Genomic DNA, 23194 nt, shown 5'->3' on the forward strand with positions numbered 1-23194 from the left:
TTCACCCGATCCGACCAGGGTCGCACGACGGCATACGACGCCAGTGCACCAAGGAGGAACCGAGCAGAGGGACCAGGTGCTACTCCAGGACAGACCCCGGACACGGCTGTTGACCCACACAGGGGAATACAGGAACAGACAGGTTAGGCTGGCACACAGACTGGTGGGTATAGGCAGGCACGACTGGTATGCAGGCAGGCGGGTATGCAGGCAGGGGGGTACAGGCAAGCACGGCTAGAGTGCAGACAGGGAGGCGCTAGCAGGAAGGAACACAGGCGGGATAGGACCCAGTACACACTGGGACTCAGGAACAGAACCACAGATGTGGCGGACAAACACAGCAGAGTGAGGCCGCCCAGAGAGGTGAGCGAGAGCAGGGCAGGACGAGACCGCCCAGAGCGGCGAGCGAGAGCAGAGCAGGACGAGGCCGCCCGGAGCGGCGAGCAAGAGCAGAGCAGGACGAGGCCGCCCGGAGCGGCGAGCAAGAGCAGAGCAGGACAAGGCCGCCTGGAGCGGTGAGCAAAGGCAGAGTAGGCTAAAACCGCCGGAGCGGTGAGCAAAGGCAGAGCAGGCTAGAACCGCCGGAGCGGTGAGCAAAGGCAGAGCAGGCTAGAACCGCCAGAGCGGTGAGCAAAGGCAGAGCAGGCTAGAACCGCCGGAGCGGTGAGCAAAGGCAGAGGAGGCTAGAACTGCCGGAGCGGTGAGCAAAGGCAGAGCAGACTAGAACCGCCGGAGCGGTGAGCAAAGGCAGAGCAGGCTAGAACCGCCGGAGCGGTGAGCAAAGGCAGAGCAGGCTAGAACCGCCGGAGCGGTGAGCAAAGGCCCAGCAGGCTAGAACCGCCGGAGCGGTGAGCAAAGGCAGAGCAGGCTAGAACCGCCGGAGCGGTGAGCAAAGGCAGAGCAGGCTAGAACCGCCGGAGCGGTGAGCAAAGGCAGAGCAGACTAGAAGCGCCGGAGCGGTGAGCAAAGGCAGAGCAGGCTAGAACCGCCGGAGCGGTGAGCAAAGGCAGAGCAGGCTAGAACCGCCGGAGCGGTGAGCAAAGGCAGAGCAGGCTAGAACCGCCGGAGCGGTGAGCAAAGGCAGAGCAGGGGGGACAGGGCTCTGTTCACACGGAACAGACAGGAAGGGAAAGGCAGAACCAGATACCCACAGGGTACTTGCAGTAAAGTAGCGAGTGGACCACAAACTCACAAACAGGAGTACAGTGACAACGAGCAGGAGTTAGGTACGAGTTCAGACTCTGCAGAAAAAGGAAAGGTACGGACATAGAGAAACACGGGAAAACAGGCTAGAAGAGTATACAGGCAAGAACAGACACAGTAGCAAGATACAGGAGCGGGTCTAGGAATGCAGCCCCTAGAAGGCGGGAGGAACAGGCCAGGAGCGTGTTCAGACAGGACAGACAAGATACAGGAGCAGGTCTAGGTAATCGGCCCCTAGAAGGCGGGAGGAACAGGCTAGGAGCGTGTTCAGACAGGACAGACAAGATACAGGAGCAGGTCTAGGTAATCGGCCCCTAGAAGGCGGGAGGAACAGGCTAGGAGCGTGTTCAGACAGGCCTGGAAATACAGCCTCCAGGATAGGCAGACAAGAGAACACAGAAGGGGACCTGGCACATTCAGAGTGAAAGACCACACTGAATGAAACACAATGCTCAGGCATGGGTTAATTGGAGCAGCTGGTTTAAATACCAGGTGACAGACAGCAATAGGCTGAGGACGCACAAGGGGTGTGCCTGCAGCAGGTACAAAAAGCAGGAAGTGATCGGGCGCCGCCCTTAAGCAGCAGCACACAGAAGCAAACAGACAGCATGGAGGGAAGCCAGAGAGACATTCTGGATTGGAGATCAAGTGCGCGCTCTTGCACAGTGGGAGATGGACCACTATGCAAGGACGCCACCAGGTATGTTACACCTCCTCTCTTCTCCGTCTCTGCCAAGGGAGCCTCACCGTGGGCCAGTATGCCATACAGTTCCGTACCCTCGCATCTGAGCTTGCCTGGAACAACGAGGCCCTGGTCTCCACCTTCTGGGAGGGTCTTTCCGGTCAGATCAAGGATGAGCTAGCCGGTCGTGAAATCCCTTCCACCCTGGACAACCTGGTGTCACTAGCTACCCGGATTGACATCCGTTTCTTGGAATGAGTTAAGGAGACTACCCAGGAGAGAAGATTTCCTCGTCTCGCTACTGTATTCCAGAAACCTGCCTCCCAACCAGCAATTGCCCGGTCACGCTTGCCCGAACCCATGCAAATTGACCAGACCAAGATGGTCTAGGTTCGCCAAGAGGCACGCCGAGCCGAGGGGAGCTGCTTTTACTGTGGCAGCAAGGAGCATCTGATCCGTTCCTGTCCGGTGAAGCCGGGAAACTCCAGTGTCTAGGACCCCTCGGAGAGGTCGTCCTAGGCAAGAGTAAATCCTCTCTGTCCTTGACTCTATCCGTTTCTATCTCCAGTGGTGAGACCCGCTTCTTTGAGACCGCCCACCTGGATTCCGGAGCCACTGGGAATCTCATTTCTCTGGCCCTTGTGGAGCGGTATCAGATTCCTACCAAACGTCTGGCCGAGCCATTGGCAGGTGCTTCCGTGGATGGGAGACTCCTTCCGGTGACCATCTTGCTCGTCACAGAGCCAGTAACCCTTCAGGTGGGAATGCTGCACTCGGAGAGGATCTCCTTTCATGTGCTATCTGGACTCTCTCACTCCCTATTGCTAGGTCTACCCTCGCTACAGAGACATGAACTCGTCCTGAATTGGCGATCTGGTGAGGTGCTCTGTTGGGGGCAAGATTGCCATGAGATCTGCCTGGTTCCGGTTCGTCCGGTTCGACCTCCGTCTTCACCGGCTAATCTACCTGGTCTGCCGGCACCCTACTGGTCCTATGCGGACGTCTTTGACAAGAAGGGGGCTGAGACTCTAGCACCCCATAGGCCCTATGATTGCCCCATTGACCTGGTACCCGGTGCTTCTCCTCCCCGCGGGCGTATCTACCCCTTGTCGCTGGCTGAGACCCGGGCCATGTCTGAGTACATTGAGGAGAATCTTGCTAGGGGATTCATTCAGAAATCTACTTCGCCAGCTGGAGCAGGATTCTTCTTAGTTAAAAAGAAAGACGGCTCACTATGGCCGTGTATCGACTACAGGGGCCTAAACCAGATTGCCATCAAGAATAAGTACCCCCTGCCTCTCATCTCGGAGCTTTTCGACCGCCTTAAAGGCGCGAGGATCTTCACCAAGCTCAATCTTCGTGGGGCGTACAATTTGGTTCGGATCCGCCAGGGAGACGAGTGGAAGACGGCATTCAACACCCGGGACAGTCACTATGAATACCGCGTGATTCCCTTTGGTCTCTGTAATGCTCCAGCCGTCTTCCAAGAGCTGGTTAACGATATCTTCCGAGACCTCTTGTATTCTTGCGTAGTGGTATACCTGGACGATATCTTGGTCTTCTCTCCGGATCTGCCCACACACCGGAGGAATGTTCGTCAGGTTCTGCTAAGGCTCTGGCAAAATCGTGTCTATGCAAAATTTGAGTAATGTATCTTCGAGCAGACTTCCCTTCCGTTTCTGGGATATATTATCTCCGAGACTGGTCTTTGGATGGATCCCGAGAAGGTTTCTGCCATCTTAAAATGGCCCCGACCGGAGGGGTTGAAGGCGATTCAGCGATTCCTGGGCTTCGCAAATTATTACCGCCTCTTCATCCCTCATTTCTTCTCCCGGACCGCTCCTATCTCCGCGCTCACCTTTAAGGGAGCAAATCCCAAGGAATGGACTTCCGAAGTAGAAGAGGCCTTCGTCTCCCTAAAACAAGCCTTCTCCTCCGCCCCTGTGCTGCACGGTCCGGATTGCAACAAGCAGTTCTTCCTGGAGGTCGATGCTTCCTCCTCCGGAGCTGGAGCGGTGCTCACCCAGAAATCCCCGTCCAGAAGAATGGTAACCTGCGGCTTCTTCTCCAAGCTCTTCTCCTCATCCGAGTGCAATTACTCCATAGGAGATCGTGAGCTGCTTGCCATCAAATTGGCGCTGGAGGAGTGGCGCTACCTGCTGGAGGGGGCTCTGCACCCAGTAATCATCTACACAGACCACAAAAAAGTGGCCTATTTACAAAACGCCCAGAGACTCAATCCACGTCAGGCCCGGTGGTCTCTGTTCTTTGCCCGATTCTGCTTTACTCTACATTACCGCCCTGTAGACAAGAACGTAAAAGCCGACGCTCTATCCCCCTCATTCCTATCCTCCGACCAAGAGGAGGAGCCTCTGCATTTCATCGACCCCTCCAGTGTAATGACTGTGGTCCCGTTTGACCTGTCTCGTCTTCCACCCGCTAAGACTTTTGTAGCTGTTCCACATCGTAAGAAGGTTCTTCTCTGAGGTCATCCATCCAAACTAGCCGGCCATGCAGGCCAGAAGAAAACCTTCCTGTTCATCACCCGGCATTACTGGTGGCCTTCCCTACGCAAAGATGTTGCAGAATTCGTCACGGCTTGTTCCTCCTGTGCCCGTAACAAAGTTCCCAGGCATCTTCCCGCCGGCCGCCTCCTGCCTCTACCCGTACCTTCCGCTCCGTGGCAACACATTACTATGGACTTTATTACGGATCTCCCTGTTTCTGACAGTTGTACTGTCATTTGGGTGGTCGCTGACCCCTTCTCTAAAATGGCCCACTTCATCCCTCTGCCTGGTCTCCCGTCTGCATCTGAGCTGGCTAAGGACTTCATTCATCACATCTTTCGTCTCCACGGCCTTCCCCTCCACATTGTGTCTGATCGCGGGGTTCAGTTCACTTCGCGCTTCTGGAGAGCTACGTGTAAGCTGCTGGATGTCACCCTGGATTTCTCCTCTGCTTATCATCCCCAGTCCAATGTTCAAGTGGAACGTATCAACCAGGTCCTTACCAGCTTTCTCCGGCTTTTCATCAATGCTCACCATAACGATTGGGTTGAGCTCCTGCCCTGGGCCGAGTTCTCCTATAACAACCATGAGATTGAGTCTTCTTCCAAATCCCCGTTCTTTGTGGTGTACGGTCAATACCCCCGGATTCCATTTCCTGTCTCCCCTTCTGTGGACAATCCTGCCGCAGAGTCTCTGGTCAGCGAATTTTCTACTATTTGGGAAAACACTAGATCCACACTTCTTCTGTCCTCTGAGCGGATGAAGAAACATGCCGATAAGAGACGTCTGGATCCGCTTCAATTCCGTCCGGGAGACAGGGTCTGGCTCTCCTCCAAACATGTTTGGCTCAAAATACCATCGTATAAGTTGGGTCCGCGGTTCATCGGCCCGTTTGAGGTTCTAAAGCAATTCAATCCCGTGGCTTACAAGCTAAAACTCCCGGCCACCTTACGGATCCCAACTCCTTCCACGTATCTCTCCTCAAACTAGTTGTTCTTAATTCTTTTTCTGACGATCCAGGTACCTCTCCAGCTCCGGTCTCCGCTGAGGACGTCTATGAGGTAGAGAACATTTTGGCCACCAAATGGGTAAAAGGAAAAACCTTTTTTCTGGTGGATTGGAAGGGGTTTGGCCCGGAGGAGAGGTTTTGGGAACCCAGGGAGAATATTCATGCCCCTTTCTTCTTAAAGAATTTCTTGCAGGCCTAAAAAAGAGGGGGTATAAAGGGGGGGGGAGGTACTGTAGCATCGGCGTCTCTGCCCTTACCACCGCGCTCCTGCTCCGGCGTCTTCCGGCCTCCCTGCTGCTGCTGGTGCATGGAGCTTCTCGGGTACTGTGCTTAGGGCGCTCGTGCTCCCTCCCTCTTAAAGGGGCCGCGCGCGTCGCCCTAAAAAGTCCCTGGCCAATGGCCGGAGGACTCTCCCTATTTAAAGCACCTCCTCCAATATGGAGGTGCCCGTGCAAGGTTGTTGCTCTGTGATACTTACTTTGCTTCAGCCCTCATGTCCTCTGCAAGTCAGTACTGTCCGCCAGCCTGTCTACAGTCCAGTCCGCCAGTCTGACTACTTTCCAGCCCGACAGTCTGTCCTTCAGTCCAGTCCACCAGTCTGTCTATGGGCTCTGCCCGCCTGCTTACCTGGAAGCACCTGCTTGTTACCTGGCGTGCTCTGTCCGCCTGCTTACCTGGAAGCACCTGCTTGTTACCTGCCGTGCTCTGCCCTCCTGCTTGCCTGGAAGCACCTGCCTGTTACCTGCCGTGCTCTGCCCGCCTGCTTATCTGGAAGCACCTGCCTGTTACCTGCCATGCCCGCTTGCCTGCTTACCTGGAAGCACCTGCCTGTTACCTGTTGTGGCCGCCAGCTTGCCTAGTCGGAGCACCTGTCCGCCTGCCTGCAGTGCTCATCCGCTGTACTGGTCAGCTCCTGCCCTCTGACCCATGGGAGTCACCTGCTCTCATACAAGGTCGGTCCCAGAGTGGCACCTGGTCCCTCTGCTCGGTCCGTCCCTGGTTCACAGACATAGGCGGATTATAATGCGGGCAATCCGGGCTACCGCTCCGGGCGGGGTGTCTAATGCCAGATTGCCCTCATTATATGTGTGCGGCCGTGTCTCCTAGCTGTAACGTCACGCAGTGCACGCCCGGCCTGCACTGCTGCAACGGAGAAGTCAGAGCAGGCAGGAGGAATGGAGCCGGGGGATGGTGAGTCTGTGTGTGTATGTGTGTATGTGTGTGTGTGTGCGTGTGTGCAGGCAGATATCATTGTGTGATGTCTGTTTATATGTATTTTTGTGTTTCAAATGTGTTTATGCGTGTATGTATATGTCTGTATATGTTTGTGTGTGTGCGTGACTGCATGCGTGACTGCGTGCAGCCTCCTGCTGAGTATAGTTGGCGCCGTGCGGCCTCCTGCTGTCTTTGGGGGGGGCACCGTGTTGCCTCCCACTATGTATAGATGGCGCCGTGCGGCCTCCTGCTGTGTATAGATGGCGCCGTGCGGCCCCCTGCTGTGTATAGATGGCGCCGTGCGGCCTCCTGCTGTGTATAGATGGCTACGTGCGGCCTCCTGCTGTGTATAGATGGCGCCGTGCGGCCTCCTGCTGTGTATAGATGGCGCCGTGCGGCCTCCTGCTGTGTATAGATGGCGCCGTGCGGCCTCCTGCTGTGTATAGATGGCTACGTGCGGCCTCCTGCTGAGTATAGATGGCGCCGTGTGGCCTCCTGCTGTGTATAGATGGTGCCATGTGGCCTCCTGTTGTGTATAGATGGTGCCGTGCGGCCTCCTGCTGTGTATAGATGGCTATGTGCGGCCTCCTGCTGAGTATAGATGGCGCCGTGTGGCCTCCTGCTGTGTATAGATGGTGCCGTGTGGCCTCCTGCTGTATATAGATGGCGCCGTGCGGCCTCCTGCTGTGTATAGATGGCTACGTGCGGCCTCCTGCTGAGTATAGATGGCGCCGTGCGGCCTCCTGCTGTCTCTGGGGGGGCGCCGTGCGGCCTTCCGCTGTGTATAAATGGCGCCGTGCGGCCTCCTGCTGTGTATAGATGGCTACGTGCGGCCTCCTGCTGAGTATAGATGGCGCCGTGCGGCCTCCTGCTGTCTCTGGGGGGGGCGCCATGCGGCCTCCTGCTGTGTATAGATGGCGCCATGCGGCCTCCCGCTGTGTATAGATGGCGCCGTGCGGCCTCCCGCTGTGTATAGATGGCTACGTGCGGCCTCCCGCTGTGTATAGATGGCTACGTGCGGCCTCCCGCTGTGTATAGATGGCACCGTGCAGCCTCCCGCTGTGTATAGATGGTACGTGTGCTCAATATTGAGTCATACAATTAATGTAAGGCTATGTGCCCACGATACAGAAATGTTCCGGATTTTTTTTTGAGCGTTTCTGCATCTCCCTGGCAGAAAAAAACGCATGTGGATTTTACATGCGGATTGTACATGCGGATTTTACATGCGGATTGTACATGCTTTTTCCTGCCAGGGACATGCGGATGTGAAGCGTTCTTCACTTGCATTTCCGCATGCGGGTTGACAAGCGCTTTCCAAGCGATTTTAGCATCACTTGGAAAGTGCTTGACAACTTGGTTACACTATATAAATCCATGCAACCAGCATGGATTTATATAGTTTGACCGTAAAAGAATGGTAAAAAATAAAAAATATATACTTACCTTCTGATGGCCTGCCGATGTCAGCGGTCGCGTGACCCATCACATGACTAAATGACGTCACGGCAGGTCCTTTTCAGACCATCGTGAGCTGCCGGCAAGCCAGGACGCATCGGATAAAGACACCGGAGGCCATCAGAAGGTAAGTTTAATATTTATTTTTTATTTTATTCTTTTTTTACAGGTTCTATGGTACCCGGGTCCGGAGGAGAGTCTCCTGTCCTCCACACCCGGGTACCATCCGCACATTGAAACGCATGGATTCCGCATCTACAGATGCAGGGATGCGGATTCCATGCGTTCTAATGCAAGTCAATGGCGGCGAAAACGCCGCGCTTCCGCAAAATAATTGGTAATGCTGCGGATTTTTCCGCAATGATAATCCGCAGCGGAAATTTCTGCAGCATGTACACAGCACATGCGGATTATCATTGGGGAACATGGCAGACCTTCTACCAAGCGTTTTTTAAGCGTTTCTGCAGCGGAATTGCCGCTGCGGAAATGCTTAAAAAACGCATAGTGGGCACACAGCCTAAAAAAAAATATTATAATTAATATTGTGCCAAATTAATTTCACGTGAACTATCAAATGATCTATCACAGGGGATGATGTGACATGTCACGTGATAAATCAGGTGTGTGTGTGGGGGGGGGCCCGCGCCTTCTAAACTGCCCGGGGCCCTTGCTACTCTTAATCCACCCCTGTTCACGGAGTCGACTGAGCCGCCGTGCGACCTTGGTCAGGCCGAGTAGATACTTAGTCACGCCCCTCTGGTCCCTCCTTGCACCACAGCACAGAGGTTCCACCACCCGGATCCGTAACATAAACGTCAATCATATGAAATAAATTTTACCACCACTAACATGAAGTAAAATATGTCATGAAAAAACAATCTCAAAATTAGTGAGATCCATTGAAGCATTCCAGAGTCATTACCTCATAAAGTGACAATGGTCAGAATTGTAACATTTGGCTCGGTCATGAAGGTGAAAACAGGCTCGGGGGTGAAGGGGTTAAGCCAGATTCAAACTGTTAATAGTGATGTTGTTCAGTGGCAGACCACACGGCCGCTATTGGGCCCATGAGTCGGGGCAGCCCGATGCCAGAGCCTGCACCAGCACTGCATCGCACTTTCAACTGTAATAAATTGAATTGAAAGCAATGATGGAGGATGGAAGCCGCCCACTCCCTCCCCCTGCATCTGAGATCTGATGTCTCAGTGCAACAGGCGCGATGACATCACTACATGACGCCCGCTGCCCGGAGATGTGCGCCGCTTCACACCACATGCTAAGGACACCGGAGCAGTGAGTTACCGAGGTGAGGTGAGTATTTATTTTATACAATGAGTACATTGTGTGGCGCATCATACTATATGGAGGTGCATTATACTATATGAAGTGCAATGGGGGAGCATTATACTATATGGAGTTGCATTATACTATATAGAGGTGCATTATACTATAGGAAGGGCAATGGGGGCACATTATACTATATGGAGGGCAGAGGGGGTTAATTATACTACATTGAGGGCAATGTGGGGGCCATTATACTATAAGGGGGGCTATGTGGGGGCCATTATACTATATAGAAGTCTATGTGGGAGATATTATACTATTTGAAGTGTAATGGGGGCGCATTATACTATATGAATTGCAATGAGGGCACATTATATTTTATGAAGTGCAATTGGGGAGTATTATACTATATGAAGTGCAATGAAGGTGCATTATACTATATGAAGTGCAATGGGGGCGTATTATACTATATGAAGTGCAATGGGGGCACATTATACTATATGAAGTGCAATGGGGGCGCATTATACTATATGAAGTGCAATGGGGGCGCATTTTACTATATGAAGTGCAGTGGGAGCGCATTATACTATATGGAGGCACATTATACTATATGAAGTGCAATGGAGGTGCATTATACTTTATGAAGCGCAATGGGGGCGCTTTGTACTCTATGGAGGCACTAACAAATAAAGTAGCACTCTCTAATGCTAAGTATGCAAATATGAAATATATGAAATTTGAATACTATTACTGCTCTAGAAAATAGAAATAATTGAGAAATCTTAGCGCATAAATTGGCCAATTCATGTATACCCGGCAGCTACGGTAGGGTGTTTCTTGTTGCCAGGAACCAACCTAATGTGAATCCTCTCTTAGAAAACAAAGTCTGCATGTGTATGAGAAGGTAAGATTCTGCTGTAATTAAAACCACCTGAGGCTTAGGGGCGGGGTGCTCAGTCAGAAAGCCTATGTATACAAATATAAAAAATGACTGACCGTCACTTCCAAAACAGAAAACTGGTATGTACAGGTGCTTACTAAGAGTAGCCATCTCCATACACAACTAACAAATAAAGTAGCACTCTGTAACGCTAAGTATGTTTGGCACCCCAGAGGGTCCCGTTGCCACAGTGGTATTGCCTCCTTCAAAAGAGGTACTGCCATGCCTGGAAGCAAGCAGGGGTCCTTTTAGCCAGGTACACTACACATGCAACACTTTCCTGGCTCCAGACCAGCAAGGGGAGACCCCTCCCCTTGGCAACTGGGATCTGGGGGCGGGGTTAGTTAGTCTTAGTGTGTGAGGAGTGTAGTTTAGGACATCGAGGAGAGAGGAGCTAGGGACTGGAGCTGAGGAAGCTCGTCCTAGCTGAAATACACAGAGGACCGGATACTGGAGTCCGGGGCTGTGGGGGCACTGCAGGCCCAGCAGCAGATACCATAGGGCAGGAGATTGCAGGTCTCCTGGCCCCATCAGACGCCCGGAGGCTCAGCAGCACAGAGGGACCAGCACCACCACAGAGGAGCGACGCAAGCACAAGGCCCTGGCTGCCAGCCGTACGGGTGAGCACAGAACGTCACACTCAGGGACGTGGGCTACAACACAGCTACAAGCAGTAAAGCCAAAGAGTATAGTGAGAAGGGCAGGCCTACAACTCCATCTGGCGAGGAGGACTCTACGTTTGCTTCCAGGCTGACCGGACTCTTACTTCTAGCCAGTGTTCCAGTCCAGGCTTGTCTAATTGTCATCAGTAAAGACCCTGGGACTGCACTATACTGACTCTGTGGTTATTACTGACACCCTGCAAAACCACCAGCTTCAGAGGACTGTTCCGCAGTGGCGGTCTCCATTGGCCGCATTCCACAGGTGGCGTAGTCAGACATTAACATCTATACATATAAATTCCCCTTGGATTGACCGCCCTGGGTCACGGACCGGGTCACCGCCACTGTGACTACAACCCCCAGCATCTACCGGCCCGGCACCGGGTACCCCACGGCCCAGGGGGCGCATCATATGCAAATATGAAATATATTAAAATTTGAATAGCATTACTTCTTTAGAAAATAGAAATAATTGAGAAATCTTAGTGCATAAATTGGCCAATTCATGTATACCCGGCAGTCACGGTAAGGCGTTTCTCGTTGTCAGGAGCCTACCTAATGTGAATTCTCTCTTAGAGACTAAAGTCTGCATGTGTATGGGAAGAAAAAAAGGGGAAGAGCGAGAGCGAGGTATATTATTGCATACCTCATGATAATTATATTTTTACGAAATTTCTATCTCCACTGTGCGCATCATTTTAATCCACAGTGTGATTTGGTATATGTGTATTCACCCCAACTGTGATGTTCTAATAAAATTTACACCTTTTATATACAATTGTGATGGATCATCAATTTTTTGAGTTCTCGCTCTTCCCCTTTTATGCATGTTATTGTATGGTGATCATCCTATATTGTTTGGTCCAAGGTGGGTGAGATATTACGATGGAACATAATATATATAATAAGTCTATTACATATTTACTGCCCAAATCTGTCAGATTTCTTCCTCATGTGTATGGGAAGGTAAGATCCTGCTGTAATTAAAACCGCCTGAGGCTTAGGGGCGGACTGCATTATACTATATGGAAGGCAATAGGGGTGCATTATACTACATGGAGGGGAATGTTGGGCCCATTATACTATATGGAAGGCAATGTGGTGGCCATTATACTATATGGCGGTTATGTGGGGCCATTATACTATATGGAAGGCTATGTGGGGGCTATTATACTATTTGAAGGGCTATGTGGGGCCCATTATAATATTTGGAGGGCTATGTGGGAGCCTTTATACTTTATGGGAGGCTATGTGGCGGCCATTTATGCTGTTTGCAACATACACATGGCGCCTGTTCTTCCTGGGCCAGTGCCACTACTCAGTCTCCACACTATCTCTGGGTGCATGAGACCCGGTGTAACGGGTCGGTACATCCTGTTCGTGACGCCAAATTGACGCGCCCCCTGGGACCATGGGGTGCTCGGTAGCCGGGCTGGTGAGTTCTTTTAGGATAGTCACGGCGGCGTGACCCGGTCCGTGGCCCCGGGTGGTCAATAACAAAGGAAAAGAATAAAGTTTTGGGGATAAAGTTTTGTGACGCCACCCGTGGTATGCAACTATAGGTGGCCGCCGCTGCTGTTCAGATCCACTGGGGCCACTGTTGGTAACGCAGCAGATATGGTTCAGCTCTCCACGGGTAGAGCTAGACTCCAGGGCAGTTAAAGAGATAATTTTAGATGTTGGCGTAGTGCAAGGCAGGTGACGCAGCAATTAAGTCAAGGACACAGCGGGGTGCAGTCTTCAAGTTTTTACTCACAGTTCTTACGATGCTCCAGGTTACAACTGCTAGCCATGTTATAGCAGCCCACCGAGTCCTGTGTCCTCCGGGGAAGTGATCCAGCCAACTCTCGAATAACTTGGGTGCACTTGATCAGGACCCCCTTCTTGTGTACCTTCCCGGGTCGTCTCTCTGTCCTGGCTCTCGCCCTCCTGCCCTGCGCCTCACAGACAGTGTCCCGAGCCAGTGGACCCGGGCCTTGTCGGGCAACATCCTCTCTGTCCCCTTGGTCCTATATGGCCACCTTTTCAGCGAATGTGTGTGGTTTTGGCTACGGCACTTAGAGATACCGCAACCTCCGGTTTGCTAGCTGAGTCCTGCAGTCCTCCACTAGTCTGGGTCCGGTCCCCTACTGCGACCTAATCCCTTCATGGTCAGCGTGAACTCGGGCGCACAGGTGAACTCCGCACTTCCCGTGCCCCTAAGATCCTTTCTCTGTTTCTGGAGCCCTTCTCTGACTCCCTCGCTCCTCTTGTTCTTTCTCTTACTGGGCACTTCTGACTGGACCCTACTCCTCAATGGTCCTCTCTCACTGCGCTCTTGCTCCTAGGACTTTTCTAGATCTTTCTACCTTTCCTTTTATACTACCTGTCATATGACCCACGTCACCAACTGTCAGTCTACGTGGTCCCCTCTACCTTCAGTCCTTCCTTCAGTGCTCCTCTAAACTACTTCCTCCACCCACCTCCTCTATCTAGTTCCCTCCTCCAGACAAGGACAGGGACTGTGCTCTCCCTCAGGAGCAATCTCGCCCTTCCCTACTGGAGTGATGTGGTGTTGGATGTGGGTGTGTGGGTCCCGGGTAGTGCTCCCTCCTTACCCGAGAGTGGGGTACCACACCTCTGGCTGAGATGCAGTACCTCTGTGGCGACTGGACCCGCAGGGGCGCCAGACATACTCAAAGACAAAAACACACAAAAAAAACAAAACAAAAAAAGCCAGAGGGAAAAAAAATTACATTTAAAAAAAAATAATTTTTTTGAAAACAAAGAAAATGCACTTAAATCTTATACATGCAAAGGAAATCATGCTATCTGTACTGTAATATCAAGTCTTGTCTCATATTGAGACCATGGCGGACCCTACTCTGCAATTTGAAGATCCAAAAACTTGCCCTATTGAGGATATTTTTTTTTATATCACCACTATGTATTAGTTTAAAAACCTTTTCAATTCCCATGAAGTGCAAATTGTGTTTCTCCCTGATGTTCTTGGGAAAAATGTCTTGAAACTGCTGAAATGTTTACCGCAGTACCACAGTAGAACTTGTACTATGTGAGAGGTGTCTACAGATCCGTTTTTTAAGTGGGCCCGTAGTACACCCTGATTTTGCATTCTACGCATTCTATTAAATAGACTGGTCCAGCCGTTTTACAATTAATAAAGCTATTAACCGAGAATTGTCAGCTGTTCACAGAATAGTTGAAAGTAGAGGAAACAATAACATGTTTGCAAGATCTGCAGACATTATGTGCACATTTAAAGGAGCCATTAAATACTAACCAGTTAGAAGTATTTGGTTTAGTTCTGTCACAAAAAAGGCTGGGAGAGATAATATTGCTCACATTAGAATTTTCTAAAATACTTGCCAATTTTGCATCCTGATTAACCATTGGGAGATGTTTTTTGATAACTGATATGATTTTAGGGTATTTCGAACTATATTGAGTCAAAAAAGTAATACATTTTTTATCTACAGATACAGCATTATTTTTTATTTGTCTTTTTTTAAGATTTTTCTTTTTGTGTGGAAGCAGAAGATCTTCCCTAGTGATAAGATCGACTATGGACTCAGCTCTCAGCAATGTACATTCAGGATACCCTCTTGCCACAATCTCTCTTTGACTGTGGATAATTCTGCTTCATAATTTTCTTTTGTGGAACAGTTTCTTTTCATTCTAATGAATTCTCCCACAGGCACGTGTTTGATAGTTTGAGGAGGATGACACGATTGCGCCTGTAGGATTGAATTTAATTCAGTAGGTTTTCTATAGGTTTTACTCTCAATTTTGTGTGTTTTGATATCACCAACTAAAGTAATATCTAAAAAGTTAATAGATGTGGCAGCAGAAAAAAAGTGAACTTCAGATTAGATTAATTCTTATTAATGTAGGTAATAAAATTAGGAATTGCTTCTTCACCTTCCTCCCAAATGAGTAATGTATCATCTATATAGCGGCCGTAAAACACAATCATGCTGGAGAAGGGGTTATTTTCTGTAAATATAAATTCTTCTTCCCATATACCTACAACAATATTAGCTAGGAAGGGAGAGAACTTCCCTCCCATGCTCATGCCCTGTCTCTGTACGGTCTGTGTGCTCGACCCGTACCAGGGCCGTTTCGTGCGATGACCTTCTAAGGAACACTAACTTACTGGTGAGCTGACTCTCCTTACCCCTATTTTCCTTTTTGTTTTCACATCTTGTATAAAAAGCATTTTCCCCAATAGGGAGGTGCCTGAGCAACCACTATAGTTATGTTAGGTGGATAGTGTGTGCAATTGTATGTTGCCAGGTCCCCCGTCCCTAGTCTGTTAAAGTCATCTTGTATCCCGTATCCTGAGTCCCTTTGTCCAGCCTAGGAGGGCCGGCTCCAGGTTTTCGTGGGCCCTGGGCGAAAGAGTCTCAGTGGGCCCCTTTAACACATACCAAGATTCAAGGTGCACAGATACGGCGGAGAAATATATATATATATATATATATATATATATATATATATATATATATATATATATATATATATATATATATATATATATATATATATATATAGTGCGAGTTTAGCTCAGAAACCGGCAAATCCTCGCAGCGCACAGTGCAGACCGGACAGTATAGTCCTCCATACAGTATTGTGAGCCCCATATAATGCTCCATACAGAATACTGGCCCCCATAAAATGCCCCATGCAAGCTGGGCCCCATATAATGTCCCATGCCTGCTGGCTCCAATATAATGCCCCATGCGGCCATGCCTGCTGGCCCCCATATAATGCCCCATGCGGCCATGCCTGCTGGCCCCCATATAATGCCCCATGTGGCCTTGCCTGCTGGCCCCCAAATAATGCCCCATGCGGCCATGCCTGCTGGCCCCCAAATAATGCCCCATGCGGCTATGCCTGATGGCCCCCATATCATGCTCCATGCGGCCATGCCTGCTGGCCCCCATACATAAAAAAAATGTAAAAAAAAAATCAAATACTCACCTCACCTGCTGCCGCTGCTCTGCTCCAGAGTCCGGTCTCCTCAGCCCCATCGCCGGCGTCTTCCCGCTCTCTGCTGCACTATGACTGTTCAGCAGAGGGCGTGGTTGAAAGATGTCACCACGCCCTCTGACCTGAGACGTCACAGTGCAGCAGAGAGCATGAAGACAGCGGAGGGGTAAGTATTGTGCCGGCCAGGGCCTTGACCAAAGGGGGGGGCCCACTCGCAGGTGCTCACAGGCCCCATAGCGACTGCGAGTGGGCCTCCCCACCTGCTCAGGGCCCCGGCACTTGTCCAGGTACGCCGGGTGCTGACGCCAGGCCTGCAGCCTAGTTTGCCCTTGTTCTTGTGACCGCTTTGGCGGTGTCTGAATCCTGAAACCACATCGGCGGTACTTGTCTGATACCCTGAGGACTGAATACCCAGGCCCGAACTCTGAACCTGTCCCTGTGACCTAAACCCTTCCCAGTGGTCATCCTGTCGCAATTACCTGAACCTGTCCCTGCGGCCGTCCTGTCTACACAGCCTGAACCTGTCCCAGTGGCCATCATGTCTGCACAGTGTGAACTTGTCCCAAGTTGCCATCCTGCCCTATTGAGAATCTGAAGTAACGTCTCTGCCCTTTGGGGCCAGCAGCTACTGCTGGACGTTGCCCTGGAGTAACACCTGGCAGCTACCGGCCGCAAAAGCCTGACCTCACCACCAGAGGCTTCATTGAAGGCAAAGGTAGCAACTTAGTCACGCCCCTCCATGGTAAGTCCGCTCCGTGGCACAGTGGGTCCATGAACCACGTGCGTCACCTAGGAACGTAACATAAGTACAGTAAAGAAACAAGAAATATATGTCCCCTAGAGATCTGCTGCGAACTTTTGGGGGACAAATTCTGTTAAAAACGGCATTTATCTGTCTTATCATCAATCTTTGTCATGGCTCAACTCTGGGGCTCGATCCGGTGACCTCTAGCCGTGGGTTGGTCTCCCTCTTGTTTGACCACAGCCTGTGTTGTCTCTGTCTAACTGTGGATAATGCTCTTGTCTTTGCTTTGGTGTGTTGCTTCTATGCAGATGTTTTTACTTCCTCGTTTTGCTTTGTCCTATCACATCTTGGGAGGGGCTATTTATACTCCCCTGGCAGTTGCAGTCTTTGCTGGCTATATTCCAAGTTAGATGGATGTTTGGAGTCCCAGCTCCCCAGTGAAGGATTATCTTGCTGATGGTTTCTTTATTGCTTGTCCTGTGGTTTGTTTGTGTGTTCCCCTTGTTAACACCTTTCCGATTTTGTTACATTCAGGGTCTGGCGGTTTTCACATATACCGATGGTCTTTTTGGGTTCCTTTCTAACCATATTTCATGTATGACCGTGTGAACACGTCTTTAGTCCTGTGTCTCACCCTCTGTCTGTGTGCACTTCATTCTATTGTTGTTGTTTTGGTTTACACTTTGTGTTTAGTTGAAGGACACTCAGGGTCAGCCGACGTTGAGTGGGGGCACCATTGAGTAGTTTTAGGGTGCCAACCTCCGTGGTCAGGCAGGGGCAAATCAGGGTCAGGTTATGGATTTGCCTAGTCTGTATATTAACCTGTGGTGTGCAGATTTAACATCTCCCCTGGTTTGTTCATCCCCGTGTGAGTGTTAGGGCTCAGTCATAACATTCTATCTGTCTGTCTGTCTAACTATCTAGCTATCAACTATTTAATAAAAAGTAAAGAGCCCCCATCTCTCAAAAAAATATAACATTTTATTACATGCGTTAAATAACAAAAAAACTGCGTATAAATATATATCCACACGCCATAGAGATGGCCTAGAGCAGAGCGTAACGATGAAGAGACAGAATAAGTCAAGAGAGGAGCGCTGATGTGACGGCCCAAGGGCAGAAAGGAACACTGAAGAGATGGCCTGAGATCAGAGTGAAGAGCCGAGAATACGACCTGATTATTATTATTATTTTTATTATAGCGCCATTTATTCCGTGGTGCTTTACATGTGAAAAGGGGGTATACATAGCAAACACACTTACAATAATCTTAACCAAACTAGTCAGCGACTGGTACAAGAGGAAAGAGGACCCTGCCCGCGAGGGCTCACAATCTAAAAACTGATGGCAGAAAGGAGCGCTGAGGAGGTGGCCTGAGGTCAAAGAGGAACACAGAGGAGATGGCCTGAGGCCAGAGAGGAACACAGAGTAGACGGCCTGAGGCCAGAGAGGAACACAGAGGAGACGGCCTGAGGCCAGAGAGGAACACAGAGGAGACGGCTTGAGGGCATTAAAGGAACATCAAGGGGATGGCCTGAAAGCAGAAGGAGCACCAAGGAGACGGCCTGAGGGCAGAGAGGAACACAGCATAGACTGCCTGAGGGCATATAGCAATGTTAAGGAGGCAGCTTGAGGGCAGAAAGGAACGCTGAGGAAATGACCTGAGGGCAGAGAGAAACACTGAGGAGATGGCCTGATATACACCTAGGAGGCTGTTGAGTTTGGGAAGGCCCTTGAAGACACATGTATGTGTGAATTGCTCACAAGACAAACTCTTTTCTTTTGTTTGGATCCATATATGGTTATACACCAAATCTGTCATGTTTGAACAAGACCCTAAAGAAAACATCAACACCTTATGGATTCAAATATTTCGTTAGAGCATTATTGTGCCAAAATTTGACATAATTACGTTCATACCAAGCAGTGACCACATAGTTATACACTTATCTGGGAGCTGTCTTGATAGGCTTGCATTCAGGAATCCTCTGTTTATTTTCACAGAAAGTAAAATGTTTGTGGTGCTACTAGTCTCCAAGGAAAAGTATGTCCACACAGAAATCTCAGTGATCCTACTCAGCCATGCATAAACCGTGGTAACGGTGCATGTCCCACTTGACTCCCAAGAGAGATAGTAATCCTGAATAGACAAAGAGTCAAAAGGAATTTACAAATCGCCATTGTGACCCATCAGTCCACACCAGCTTTTCTTATTTTCCATCTTGAATAACCGGGACTCAGTTTAATAATTAAAGTTAGAAATACCGTTTTAACTGATTCCTTTATGGCAACTTTAATTACTAATAAAACATTAATTTGAGCATATAGATCAGGCAGTCCACACTTGGAGTGCCGGATTTATATTTTCATATTATTGTGGAGTGGAATCCTATCCGTGCACCCACATAACAGAGACTGCCGCGCAGCCTATTTTTCTAATAAAACATTAATTTATTGGGGTTTACAATTTATTTAAGGTACATGGTCAGTAACTTTAGGGATAGGAAAATAAATCCATTGCTGTATAGGGTATTAAAAGATAAATTCCTTAGTAGAGAAAATCCACTATAAAATATTCGGCTTAAAGCACCACTCCAGGTTTTATTTTTATATTTCTGCGCTGGAGTGGTGCCACTAATGTAAGATTCCTGCACCTAATATTATACTCACCACTTACCGTCTTCAGATCTTCCCGTCACCGCTTTAGTCCTGCGCAGGCATCTTGTGACCACCGCTTCTGACTGACCGGAAGTCAGAGGTAACTGCCACAAGCGCTCAGTGCTCTCAATGCAAGTCTATGAGAGCCAGAAGGAGGTTCTCATAGACTTGGATTGAAAAGTAACCTCTGGCTTGTCCAGAAAACACTGGAGCGATGCAGCAGGTTAGAAACTGCTGGAGACTGGCAATAGCGCCGCTCACAAGCAAGAAGGACAACCAAAGGTATTTACAAAAACACTTATGGACACAGGGTGAATACATTGGGGAAATAATAAAAAGTACTGGACAACTTCTTTAAGTCATTTTTCAGCCAGAAATAATCAGTGCAGAACAGAGACTGTAGTAGGAAGGAAGGAAATCCAATTGCAAAAATGATTTTGCACAAATAATTTAATAAAAAAAGAAGGCCCCAGAGGTGAAGAACATGTCGGGTCCCTCCCATTGGTGTGGGCTCCGGCGCTGAGCCCACACTTTTCCGGGCACATGACAGCTGATCTGTACAGCTGTCATGTGCCCCTTACAGCCGAGGGTGGAATCGTGATCCACCCACGGCTGTTAACTAGTTAAATGCCTCTGTCAATCTCTGACAGCAGTATTTAACTCGCGCTTACCGGAAGCGCGTCATTAAGCCCGCCCATCGGTGGCCCCGCCACATGATCGCGAGTCGCCAATGGGTTGGCATGACAACCCAAGGTCTGCAGGAGACCCCTGCGGTTGTCATTGCCAGATTTATATGAGCGCCACCCAACGGTCGGCGCTCATAGCAAGTGAACATTTTTGCTACACACAGGCGATCAGACAATTCCAGCTTCTAGTCTCCCATGAAGACTATTGAAGCATGCAAAAAGTAAAAAAAAATGTTTAAATCAACCCCTTTCGCCCCATTCAAAATAAAACAATAAAAAATCAAATATACACATATTTGGTATTGCCGAGTTCAGAATCGCCCGATCTATCAATATATAAAAAGAATTAATCCGAAACAAATTCAAAACGGCAGAATTAAGTTTTTTTGATCGCCGTTACATTGTAATATAATGCAATAACGGGCGATCAAATCATCGTATCTACCCCAAAATGGTATCAGTGAAAACGTCAGCTCGACTCGCAAAAAATAAGCTCTCAACTGGCCTCAGATCCCAAAAAATGGAGACGCTACAGGTCTCAGAAAATGGCGCCATTTTTTTTTTTACAAACTTTGGATTTTTTTTTTATCACTTCAATAAAAAAGAACCTATACATGTTTGATATCTACAAACTTGTAATGACCTGGAGGATCATAATGACAAGGCAGTTTTATAATTTACTGAAAACCCATAAAACAACTGTGGAGTTGCATTTTTTTGCAATTTCATCGCACTTGGAATTTTTTTTCCAGTTTTCCAGTAGACGATATGGTAAAACCAATGGTGTCGTTCAAAAGTACAACTTGTCCCGCAAAAATAAGCCCTCACATGGCCATATTGACCAAAAAATAAAAAAGTTATGGCTCTGGGAAGAAGGGGAGCAAAAAACAAAAACGGAAAATTAAAAAAAAAATTCAAAACCCCAGAATTACGTTTTTTGGTCGCCGCTACATTGCAATAAAATGCAACAATGGGCGATCAAAACTCGTAGCTACCCCAAAATGGTATTAATAAAAACGTCAACTTGGTACGCAAAAAATAAGCCCCAGATCCCCAATAATGGAAATGCTACGAGTCTCGGAAAATTTCGACAAAATCAAAAAATGTTTTTCATACAAATTCGGAATTCTTTTTCACAATTTAAATAAAAGAAAACTATATATATTTGGTATTTGCGTACTCGTACTGACCTGGGGCATCATATTGCCAGGTCAGTTTTACCATATATTGAACATGATAAATAAAAAACCCAAAAAACAATTGTGGAATTGCACTTTTTTTGCAATTTCCTCGCACTTGGAATTTTTTCCCTTAGATTCCCTTTAAACTGATATCAACATACATTAGTTCCTTCAGTGGCTTCTACATAAATGCACTAAATATGTATAATGCACGATTGAATTATTTTACATTTTGATCCTTGCAATTGGTTGTCGGAACGAACATTAAAGGTGTGATCTCTGAGCTAACTATTATCTTAAATGGTTATATTCATCATAACTTTTTAGGAGCCCGCTGCCTCATGATTTACTACTCACTTTGGGAAAAGAGAATGGGGGTGGTGCGCTTATTACTGGTTGACAGTTCGGACCAATGGAATGGTCATATCGCAGGCCTGAACTGTACCCCCCTGAACTTTGCCTCTGCAGCATCGGAGGAGCACCGGGACACAGAAACTAGCGGCAGAGCAGCACTTGTAGGCTCCATAGCTTTCCAGCATGCGCTACTTGTCTAGGAAACCAACCCCCCCTGATTGTCTGCAAAGGTGGCCCTTAATCTAGGAAATAGTACACCATAGCATTAAAAATCCCTCTCTTGTTGAGAATGTAGAAGGTTTTTGCTAAAAGGTAAATTGCATATGATTACAATCTTTGTATATCTTATAGATAAACCACTGACCTGTCAAAATAAGGTATAAGATCAACATATTAACCAATTATATATATTTATTTAGCCTCTAAAAATGTAGCTGATTCCAATTTTTGTGCAGCACTAAAGTTCCTCTGGCTGCAGATAGTGGTTAATACAATGGTGGAAGACCAAGCCCCATGCTCCTTCTTCTACCATTCAGTGTGTGCGACTGTTGTGCACACATCAGAGATCTGAGCAGAGTGCTGGGGGAGGTATGTGTTCTTTAATGTATAGGATGTGTGTCTGTATATAGGGGGCTATGTGGGGGGCTCATAACGTATATATGTGCTAAGTGTGGGCTTATTCTGTATGTACAAGGGCTATGTGGAGGCTCATACTGTATATGGGGCTGTGTGAGAGCTCATATTGTATATAGGAGGACTATATGGGGGCTCATACTGTATATAGGAGTTATATGGGGGCTCATACTATGTATAGGGGTCTATATGAGTGCTCATACTGTACATAGGGGGCTATGTGGGGCTTATACTGTATATAGGGGCTATGTAGGGGCTCATACTGTATATAGGAGAGCTATGTGGGGGCTCATACTGTATATGGGGGGATATGAATGGGCTCATACTAGATATATGAACGGGGCTATGTGGGGGCTCATACTGTATATAAGGGGGACATGTGTGCGCTCAAATTGTATTCAGGGAGCTATGTGGGGGCTCCTGCTGTATATAAGGGGGATATGTGGAGGCTCATACTGTATATGGGGAGCTGTGTGAGACTTCATACTGTATACAGGGGGCTATAATGTATATGGGAGTTATGTGTGGGCTCATACTATGTATAGGGGGTCTATGAGGGCTCATACTGTACATAGGGGGCCATGTGGGGGCTTATATTGTATATAGAAGAGCTATGTGGGGACCCATACTGGATATAGGGGGCTATGTAGGGGCTCATACTGTATATAAGGGGGGATAGATGTGGGCTCATACTGTATACCAGGGGCTATGTGGGGGCTCATACTGTATATATGGGGGATATGTGTGGGCTCATGCTGCATATGGAGAGGCTTTTTGTGGACTGAGATTGTAAGTGGGGGGAGGGAGGTCAGTATACTTAATTCTGCTCAATATTAAAGCACTTCAGCAATTAGTGGCACCACTCCAGTAGCAAAATAAAAAAAACGCTGGAATGGTGCTTTTAGTGATACAATTAATATTGTTATGAAATAAAAATTATAATTAATATGTTAATATTAATATTGAGCAGAATTAATTTCAGCCTATT

At 48.5% G+C, this 23194-nt stretch overlaps 1 protein-coding gene across 2 annotated transcripts in view; it reads right to left on the reverse strand.

The window, feature by feature from the left end:
* MORF4L1 (mortality factor 4 like 1) overlaps positions 1 to 23194 on the reverse strand; it is a 139486-nt gene that overhangs the window by 115016 nt on the left and 1276 nt on the right. The window lies entirely within an intron of this gene.

The sequence above is a fragment of the Phyllobates terribilis genome, unplaced genomic scaffold (assembly GCF_046119375.1).
Source record: "Phyllobates terribilis strain yellow unplaced genomic scaffold, ASM4611937v1 Scaffold_11__3_contigs__length_659146591, whole genome shotgun sequence".
Taxonomy (NCBI): Eukaryota; Metazoa; Chordata; class Amphibia; order Anura; family Dendrobatidae; genus Phyllobates; species Phyllobates terribilis.